General features: G+C 34.5%; 1 protein-coding gene across 1 annotated transcript in view; it reads right to left on the reverse strand.

Moving 5' to 3' along the window:
• LOC127860275 (uncharacterized) overlaps nucleotides 1-11,395 on the reverse strand; it is a 271,820-nt gene that overhangs the window by 115,848 nt on the left and 144,577 nt on the right. The window lies entirely within an intron of this gene.

The raw sequence follows: 11,395 nt of genomic DNA on the forward strand, positions 1-11,395 counted from the left end.
ACTAACATGTACATGTAACATATACACTTACATTATACATTGCAATAATAAAGCTTTTGTTGTTGTTGTATACAATGGGCGTATTAGCTAAAATACTCCCGTTCCGACATGAACTTGATGAAGCAATGTCGGAAGCTTTAACGGCTGCAAATTAATATAACAGCGAAGAATGATCAAGCAATAATTATTGAACATAACATGTAAACATTATTTAACTAATTGCATTAAAAGAATATTTATTAAAACTTACAAGCAATTATATTCCAGGCCCGAATACACTACCACTGTTCAAATTGCATATTGTTGCCATATACATGTAGCACTGTGTAAATTGAAAGTTGCATAGTGTTTCGTCATTGGTCGGTTATAAATACCTTGTTTCTCTTTACATTGCATTTGATTTAGACGAAACTAATAATGTGGTTATTTACTAGGAATATGATTTAAGTTTTCCATTTAAACTTTGATCTTACCGTGTGTGTTTATTGACGTTATTAATTATGTTAAGACTTATTTTTGCATTTCATTAAGAATTATAACGTGTAGCCCTTTTGTGAACAGTGTTAAGCGAAATATTCGCGCCTTAAGACACGGAAAATTGTTTACGTGACACTTTCATTTAAAGGTTAAATGTAGATTACGTCGAATTATTTGGACTAAATTATGCGATACTTATTTATTTTCTGTTTCAGGCTCCAATGCGGATAACTTGTGTTACTCACGTTACTTTCCAAGCGTTGTACATACATTCACAATGCTTGATATGCCGGAAATACATTACTGTTCTATTTTTAAGTAAATGTTATTATGACATCGTGTTATATAATATGTTGTTATTACATCATTGCCTATTTATTAAAGCCATTAAACATTGTGTTTGTTTTGCTGAAAAAAAACGAGTATATCAACGTAGCACTTAGCGTTCGCATAGTTAAATAAATTTGATGATGATGTATAATGTGCATGCATTTCTCTGGGTGTTCACGCCCTAAACAAAAAAACCTCAACATTTGATTTTTTATTTTGTACTGTCCAGCGGGTGATAGTGTTTGTTCTAGTGTCTAATTGGCACTCTTTGTACGTGTACAAACTGTGAAAACATGTGACAATTACAGAAACAACAGGATGGCGCTGACAATTAAGTGCGAGAATGGATCAAAGAGCATTGACAAAAAATAACAGTTTGCATATATTTTTCGGCGTTTAGTCAGATGGTCTCTCACAACAAAACAAGAGCACCGCCTTGCGGGTGAAGACCGCTCATCTATTTTTCTTTTTAAAGGTGAAGGGACCAATCTCAATTTCAATCACAAAGAATGGAGGGGTGAAGTGGAGAGGGGTGTATAGTGTGGGGGTGTGGTCATTTGTTACATTATCTTCCAAAAATGCAAACAAATGCAAAAAAAAAATTTTTTTTCGGGGGTGGGGGATTCTTGGGTGGGATGGTTGCACAGCATTTCAAAAATAAAATTAAAAAAAAAATATTTGTGTTTTTTAACCATGTTTGAAAAAAACAAGAGATGTGTTTGTCAGAAACACAATGCCCCCTATTGCACCGCTTTGAAATTATTAATATTTTTATTTTTTTACATTTGACCTTGAAGGATGACCTTGACCTTGAACTTCTACCAGTCAAAATGTGCAGCTTTATGAGAATGCCGCTTTGAAATATTATTTTTTTTACCTTTGACCTTAATGGATGACCTTGACCTTGAAGGATGACCTTGAACTTCCACCACTAAAAATGTGCAGCTTCATGATAACGCCGCTTTGAAATTATTTATTTTTTTACCTTTGACCTTGAAGGATGACCTTGACCTTGAAGAATGACCTTTACCTTGAACTTTCGCCACTCAAAATGTGCAGCTTCATGAGAACACCGCTTTGAATTTTTTATTATTCTTTTTGACCTTTGACCTTGAAGGATGACCTTGACCTTGAAGGATGACCTTGACCTTGAACTTCCACCACTCAAAATGTGCAGCTTCATGAGATACACATGCATGCCAAATATCAAGTTGCTATCTTCTATATTAAAAAAGTTATGGCCAATGTTTAAGTTTTCGGACGGACAGACGCTATATATTTGACATTTGACCTTGAAGGATGACATTCACCTTCACCTTTCACCTCTCAAGAAGTTCAGCTCCATGAGTAACACATGCATGCCAAATATCAAGTTGCTATCTTCAATATTGAAAAAGTTATGGCCAAAGTTATAGTTTTCGAACAGACACCATAAATTTGACATTTGACCTTGAAGGATGACCTTGACCTTCCACCACTGAAAATGTGCAGCTCCATGAGATACACATGCATGCCAAATATCAAGTTGCTATCTTAAAAAGTGAAAAAGTTGTGGCCAATGTTAAAGTTTGTTTCGGACTGACAGACAGACTGACTGATATACTGACAGACAGTTCCGGGGGGAATTCGTGGGGGGTGGGAGGCGTTGGGGAAGGTTTGGACGGAGTCAATTGTTGTATGTCAGGTAAGAGTTGTTTTGTCAAATTATCAATCGAATCTAATCATAAATAAAGAAGTTATGGCAATTTTAGCAAAATTTAATAATTTGACCTTGAGAGTCAAGGTCATTCAAAGGTCAAGGTAAAATTCAACTTGCCAGGTACAGTACCTTCATGATAGCATGTAAGTATTTGAAGTTTGAAAGCAATAGCCTTGATACTTTAGAAGTAAAGTGGATCGAAACACAAAATTTTACCATATATTCAAAGTTACAAGTTAAGTCAAAAAAGGGCCATAATTCGGTGAAAATGACAACCAGAGTTATGCAACTTGTCCTCTACTGTCCCCTTATGATAGTTTGCGAGTGTTCCAAGTATGAAAGCAATATCTATGATACTCTAGGGGTAATGTTGACCAAAACACAAAACTTAACCAAATTTTCAATTTTCTAAGTATAAAGGGCCCATAATTCCGTCCAAATGCCAGTCAGAGTTACATAACTTTGCCTGCACAGTCCCCTTATGATAGTTAATAAGTGTTGCAAGTATGAAAGTAATAGCTTTGATACTGTAGGAATAAAGTGGACCTAAACACAAAACTTAACCAAATTTTCAATTTTCTAAGTATAAATAGGGCACATAATTCTGTCAAAATGCCAGTCAGTGTTACATAACTTTGCCTGCACAGTCCCCTTATGATAGTAAGTGTTGCAAGTATGAAAGCAATAGCTTTGATACTTAAGGAATAAAATGGACCTAAACACAAAACTTAACCAAAATTTTCAATTTTCTAGGTATAAAAAGGGCACATAATTCTGTCAAAATGCACGCCAGAGTTATCTAACTTTGCCTGCCCAGTCCCCTCATGATAGTAAGTAAGTGTACCAAGTTTGAATGCAATAGCATTGATACTTTCTGAGAAAAGTGGACCTAAACGCAAAACTTAACCGGACGCCAACGCCGACGCTGACGCCAAGGTGATGACAATAGCTCATAATTTTTTTTCAAAAAATAGATGAGCTAAAAAGAATCCACTTCAAAATACTTACCAATGCGTTCAAAGCCTTAAATGGACAATTGCCTGTATATCTGAAAAACCTACTCGAAGTCTACGAACCAAGGCGAAACTTAAGATCAAAGAACGAAGCGACTTCATTAGTGATTCCAACGAAGATTAAATCCGTATCATATGGAGAGCGAAGTTTCATGTACGCTGCTCCCAAACTCTGGAACTCACTTCCATCAAACAATCGAGGTTCTTCAAAACTGAATTCATTCAAAAAGGCACTGAAAACTCGTCTCTTCCTCCAATCTTATGCAATATAAGCGATGGTTTATTCAATTCATTATATAAAATCTCAATCAACATGAACTTGAATTAATCCTTTTAAATGAAACATAATTATTTTTTGTTGTTTTACGTGGTACTTATTGTTTAAGTTTTAGATTTTATTGTTTCATTATTGTCTTATAGCTATACACATAGGGTAGTTTTATAGTGTCTTGTTGATCATTCTAATATATGGTTACTGTGCATGTTTTTACGTAGTACTTGTAGTATAATAGAGTAGTTTTATAGTATACTTGAGTAGTTTTGATTGATATCTTTTAAAACAGTGTTGCAAAATGTATTCGTATCTGTGATACGTCAAATGTTCTAATGTAAAGCGCCTTTGAACGTGCACTCTTGCATGAAAAGGGCGCTATTTAAATCCGGTATAATAATAATAATAATAATAATAGATAGAGTTATGGTTCTTGGTCACTGCACTTCTCCTAGTTGCCATCTGTTTATATTCTAAGTTTAAAGTAAATCCATTGAATAGATTTGGAGTTATGCTCCGGACAAAGTTTTAGCCGGACGGACAGATGGACAGACGGACAGGACCAATTACTATATCCCCTCCAAAAAAAATTCGGCCGGGATGATAAAAGTTAAGAAGATCATGTGTCAAAAAATGCGAAATTAGCCAGATATTTTATTCTGAAATCGAAAAAGGCTGTAAAGCCTAATTCGCCAGCATGTATATCATACATGTACGATGTGAATCTTAATTTAGTTTAACGGTTCGTTTTAAATTCCTGCAACGATATCTATTCATACAACACAGGAACACTAACTAAAAAGACAAATGCTTCGGTTATTGTAGAACATGTTCGAAATATCTTCGTCACAATCGGCTCGGGGCGCTAATTTGTCTTTGCTGCATTTTATGAAATTTGGCTTCAATGTATAATTTTTTGCCTATTTTGTGTTATTGTAACATATTTTATCAATATATTACAATTTAACACAAATAAAAAATCGTATTATCTCGCTTTAAATAACGCTTAACATGTTATATCAAGGTTTATAGTTAGAAAAAAACTAACTTTTTTAGGCTGTTCTCAATATTTTCTTAACTGATTTCTTCATTATTTATTAAATTTTCTTAATTGCATCTAAATTCACGATAAACATGTTCAACATGAAAAATATGGAGCTTTAAATAAACTTGAATAGTTCCAAATGTGTTCTCTAGACTTCCTAAACTTGTGTCCTTATTTAATTTTCGTAATAAAGTCTAAATTATCCATTAAAAAATAAAAACACTAAAAAAATAAGTGATTTTGCTTCGTTTATTACGGATTTTTAATTTCAGTAAGATAAAGGTCTTGAAAAAAAACATCAGTGATAAAGGAGCAAACGAATCCGCTCAATGGGAGGCGATGTCCCAAGTGTGGATTAAAAGCGTTTATGGGTATGCCCGTGACACCACATGTCTGCATATGTGTAGATAAGGTTATTAAGATAACATATCACTTTATTCTTGCCAGGGACCTTTACAAATAGGTCCCTGTTCATGATGAGTTGTATTACTCTTAAATGAATGCAGATGAACCTTATTTCTACTAATTACGTAATAACTGATCTTAAAAAAACATGAACTATTATTTGATTATCAGATTAATTACATAAACTATTTAAATCTTCAAATATATTTGATAAAATCGTTTCGCCTTCTTGCTTTGTTCAGGGACCTATACAAACATATATGTCCCTGTTTTTTTTCTTCAGTACTGTTTTGGAGGCATGCGCGAGAATTCAGGGGCGGTTATCCGGGAGTTATTAATTTCTGGGATTGTCTATTTTTTTTCAGGAGTAGATTGTTCCAATATTGTCTGTTGAACATTAAAGAATGCACTTGAAAGGTTAATGAGGCCTTGTGAAGATGTCAAGAGATATGACACCATCATATAGGTGTTGAAACAACCTCACAGATATGGGGGATTTTAACTTATCCTACCTGGTGGTGGTGTTGTTGTTGTTGTTGTAGTTGTTTCAACTGCAATAGTAAGATCTTAAAATGTATTACACGATGCACATTAAGTAAGCTTAGAGGTCCATTCAAAAAGATGATGCCCTTCCATACAGCACTTCACAATTTTTGACGATGCGAACAGCATCGTCCAAGGTTTGATAAACATCCTAAAAAATTTCACAATGGCGGCCTTTGTAAAAGCCAGTCCGATTGAGATAACTCGATTTTTCAGTTACTTCCCTTTTGCATAAGCCACTGCGTAGGAGCATTGATAACATTCTCCTAGCAGAGTTGTCGTTCGTGTTTCAACATTCATCAATGGCCGCCTTAATGAGAGTCTTGATTCAAAACTTTCTTACTGCATAATTGGCTTGTTTCGCTATTTAGAAGCTTTCATTAAGGATATATGAATTATTTATTCACTAAATCTCCGCTTATGACAACAATAGTTGGAATTCGAAGGATATATACTCGATGTGAATGAAGGACTTTCTGGATCGTAACAGCTTGATACGGCAAAACTGGCATACTGATTACTGGTATTTTTAGTTATCAATATAAGTCACATTGTGCTTTATAAATTGTATTCGAGCATTTTGCGACTTATTGAATGACTATGATACCCGATATCAACATTTCATCGGGGATTTGCAGATCACCAAGCTGCCCTGAGATTCAACATTGATTTCAAACTCTTTACTGGTTAGTACTCTTTCTTAGTGTTAGTACTTCTTATCATTTTAAAGTTAAATGAACTGTGTCACAGTAAAAGAGACATTAAGGCGATTGTGGCAAGTTTGGATCTAGATCAGACAGCAGTCGCTTCAAAGCTGTTTGCTTAAAAGCGTTTTTCTGACAATAACAAATAATTTAATTGGATACTGATTTGACTGCGCTTTTCCTGTGACCTGGCTCAAATAACAGAATTGTCATTAATCAAATTATTTATTTCGAACATTAATCAATTGTTTTTCTTGTCCCTCAGGATCAAGGACTCCAGCACTTTCCTGTTGAGAATTGAATACTCTTAAAGGCGATGCTAGGGGGCGTGAGAGATGTTGCACTTTCCAGTATTGCTCGATTGTTCATTGTCGGCTCGGGTACTATGTACATGTACCCCGGATACTCTTAAGTATACTTACATGTATCCCGGGTACGGTAAATATACTAAAATGTACCCAAGAAATTTAACCCTAAATCAGTCGTTGTCGACCATTTTTTTGTAATAATTATATATACACATTTATGTCAATTTTCTGTAGAATGGCCTCTATATTATCGGAACACATACTCAAAAAGCATGTTGATGCAGTGTTTTTTGAAGAGAAGTGTGTTTAAGATAATCGGTTGCGCGTTTTACGACATCGGATTTTGGGCGCGAATACAACTCGGGTACAGTCTAATATGGACCGAGTACAATAACGTTTATTTACCGTACCTGGGGTACATGTAAGTATAATTAGAGTACCCAGGGTACATGTAAGTAGTACCAGAGCCGACAATGACCAATCAAGCTCCATTATCCCTCATGAACCGACTCAAAAAACCGAGTCGGCAATATTTGACTTAATTTTTTTTTAGGTTGCTCTCGAGGGATCGAAAATTTCAGAATCTTCCTAAAAGCCCTACGGGTTTGATCCCCAGAAGCGATATTGAAAACTAGCATACTTTGTTATCTAAAAGGTTGCTTAACCTGATATACAATGATAATGTGAATTTTCTCTCACGTGATGTTCATCTGTCAAATTATATAAAAACTTACAGCAGTAGTAAACAACTGGACAATAATTAATGAACGCATCTTTCATTTGTCTTTGACACTTTGATTTTGACATGGCCTAGATTTAAATTTGTGACTGGACTTTACCAGCACTCTTGTAACAGAGCTAAAGTTTAAATGTACCATTGAAGATTGCCTAAATCCAGATTTGCTATTATAGACGTGTGGAAAGTTTTAAGGGTGTGACAAGTAAGCAAAAATTGGTCATTACCCAGAGGCCACAACTGATCTATGACTGTATTAAAACAAGAAAAATCAGTGCCTGATTTAGATTTCCTTAGATAGTTCAATAAAAACTAATTTCATAGGCCTGGTTACAGTTTAACGGTAATGCTACCAATGTGTCACACCGTCCCTTGAATTTGAAATCTAGGACATGCATGGTCATTTCTTCATGAAATCAGGACACAAAATTGTTTTTTAAGTCCTTAATTGACCTGGCTATAGTTCTCAGATTATTATAGACTCAATCAGTATATTTATATCATTATTTATGCTTTGTGTATTGTGAACATATACACAATCATGCAGTTACATGATAGCAATAAATAATATCAAAGCTACCCATACTATAAAGGTCATTGACAAAGCCTATGGTCAAAATGTGAACACATTGAGTGTAATCGCCCTCTCGTGCCATCAAAAACAACACGTTGACAGGTTGTCATTTTTGACAGTTCTACTTTCACTTTCATTTTGTGATATCAAACTATTAACAATTATGTGGCTGAGAAAAATATCGCCATTGCTTTTTATGCTCCCGGTAGGGTGGCCTATATCAGTTGAACTGTCAGTCAGTCAGTCAGTGTGTCAGTCTGTCCGTCCGTCTGAAAACTTTAATGGCCATAACTTTTTTAATATTGAACATAGCAACTTGATATTTGGCATACATGTGCATCTCATGGAGCTGCACATTTTCAGTTGTGAAAGGTGAAGGTGAAGGTCATCCTTCAAGGTCAAATGTCAAATATAAAGCGTCTGTCTGTCTGTCCCAAAACTTTAACATTGGCCATAACTTTTTCAATATTGGCGTGCATGTGTATCTCATAGAGCTGCACATATTGATTGGTGAAAGGTCAAGGTCATCCTTCAAGGTCAAGGTCAAAGGTCAAATTTTGCAATATTGAAGATAGCAACTCCATATTCGGCATGCATGTGTATGTCATGGAGCTGCACATTTTGAGTGGTGAAAGGTCAAGGTCATCCTTCAAGGTCAAAGGTAAAATATATGGGTTCAAAGCTGCGCAGCAGGGGGCATTGTGTTTCACAAACACAGCTCTTGTTTAATATATTTTCTGCACATTTCTTCAAAAAACTTACATCAATACACGATTTTCTTCGTTAATTCAATCATTCCTGACAGACTTGTGTTCATATTTCGCTTACATTTTGACGCGCGTAGGTAGGACCGCATTACCGCTTCCGAAATGTGTATTCATACTATTGCCTTCGAAGAACTTATCTGATGTTTGACGGAAAGGGCCGAAAATGTACGAGTGTGGGTCAAGTTCCCCACAGGTACTACTTTCCCGTTCCCCCAATTTTTTTTCCGTACCTAAAATTTTTCGTACCCAATTTTTTTTTCGTATCCATTTTTTTTTTCATCCCCAATTTTTTGTTCGTACCCAAAAAATTTTCGGTCCCAATTTTTTTGTTCCCAAATATTTTTTCGTACCCAAAATTTTTTCGCAAAATTTTTGTACCAAATTTTTTTTTCGTACCAACATACACAATTGTATTGATTGTGGTGATGTAGATAAACTTAACTTGATGCTTTTATATCCATCCTCTCAAAAGCATCGTCACACCAGTACTGTCAGCACTTTGATTCATTTTGCTAACACTATGCATTATTTTATATCAGGCATGCTTAAACCCTTTTTATGTTAAATTAAGTACTTGTGATTTGTCTTACTGCAACTGTTGATGTTAATGTCAAATAAAAATGTATTTGATTAAACTTTAAAATTGTAACTAGACTTTTAAACATGGTTTGTAACATGATGCTACACATTTACCGTAAATTTGCAGCCATAAGTCGACCTAAAAACGTTGCCAAAATTGACTTTAAAAGTCAACTCGACTTATGGATGAGGTACTAAATAAAAAAATAAAAAAAAACATATTTCTGTACCGTTTTTTTTAAAGTAATAAATCTCTGAAGCGGAGGAATGATGACTGTTTACGGGAAGGCCGACTCGTCTTTTACTTATATGTCCGCCGATAACAAAATATTCATGTTTACATTGGTTTTTAATTCATTAATCTTCATAATAAGTCCAAATAAAAACATGTAAAAATAACTTCGAAAATATTAAACATTTGTGACATACGGTAAAGTGGTGAAAATCATACATAGCAATTTGTCTATTGATACATCGCCCGCTGTCTGCTAAGAACAATAGTAAATCGACTGCTGACACTTGTACCCATTTAAAGGTAATCTGTGTAAATACAAACTGTCAACAGTTGCAGGTGTCTTTATGCCACCAATTATCGCTTCTCGGCCTTTGACTAAGATCAAAGTGTAAAGTATAGTGTTGGCATCCTTTCTATCATTTGTCTATATTGCGTCACGCCTAAAATAGTTATCCGTTAATAATATGCACAACGGTTCTGCTACAAACTACTTCTGACCAATCAAAAATAATTACTTGATTGTTGGATACGCCTTTAACCAATCGCTATTGTTCAACTTCACATGGTATATTTTTTGATTGGATGAAGGTGTGGTTTCGTTGATTTATTCACAACTGTCCCACAATTTATGCATAATCGTTTCGTAAATAAATAGATCTTATCTGATTAAAGATTTCATTCATTGAATGATTATAATAATATAACGCACTCACCCTGAATTATTAAAAAGTGTAATTGGACATATCAAAAACACAATTACTTTGGATCATCTGCTTAGTATTATCAGATAAGACGTTTTTCCAGAATGCAAAAAATATTCCTCGGGTATCTCGTGATTTACGAATATGTATATAACAGTCGAATAGCGAGCGATGCGAGTGTTGGTAAATTCACGTGTTTCACGCATAATGGCGAAAGCGTTGTTGATTATATGAGAGCAAGTTACAATTATTTTTACCATATAATGAATTTCTGCGTTCAAGATTTTACCGATTTTTCACATCAATAGCACTAACATTTGAATACAAAAATATCTGCTCATAATATAAACACTGAAAGTTATTACGTTAAATGGGATACTAATTTTGATTTGTGAAATATATATTAAGTTCGAAATAATCAATGATATGTTATTATGATTTTGAACAATAAAATATATTTTTCGTTATAATAAATCATTGAAACGTTATATGTTTCGTTTTAAATATATTCTTATTATTAATATCCCAAAAAATGTCAACTGCCGGTACAGAAGCCCTCAGAACCATGACTAAAACGTCACTTAAACATGTCCGAGATAAAGGAAATTTACCCCCCGACTTATGGCAGAGTCAAGGCAAAAAACCAAGTTTTTCTAGCCACATTATACCCCTCGACTTATGGCCGAGGTAGACTTATGGCCGCGAATGTACGGTACACATTGTTTGAGGATAAAATAAACACAATTTTAGCAGACAGATAACTATTTATAACCTAAAAATCTAGATGAACCTGTGAAGCAATCTAGACATTTGAGCGTATTTTGATATTTCAGTACATGTCCAACAAATTGAAAGAGACAATTATCCACATCAGACATGTAATTGTATCTACCCAAATTGAAGTATTCATAATTGTAATATTACAGCAAAGTTAAATATTTTGCTATTATTCAGGCTTACTGCCTTTTCTTTATTCACTAAACCATAATTTTGCCCTTTAACCACATG

Source organism: Dreissena polymorpha, chromosome 15 (assembly GCF_020536995.1).
Source record: "Dreissena polymorpha isolate Duluth1 chromosome 15, UMN_Dpol_1.0, whole genome shotgun sequence".
NCBI lineage: Eukaryota > Metazoa > Mollusca > Bivalvia > Myida > Dreissenidae > Dreissena > Dreissena polymorpha.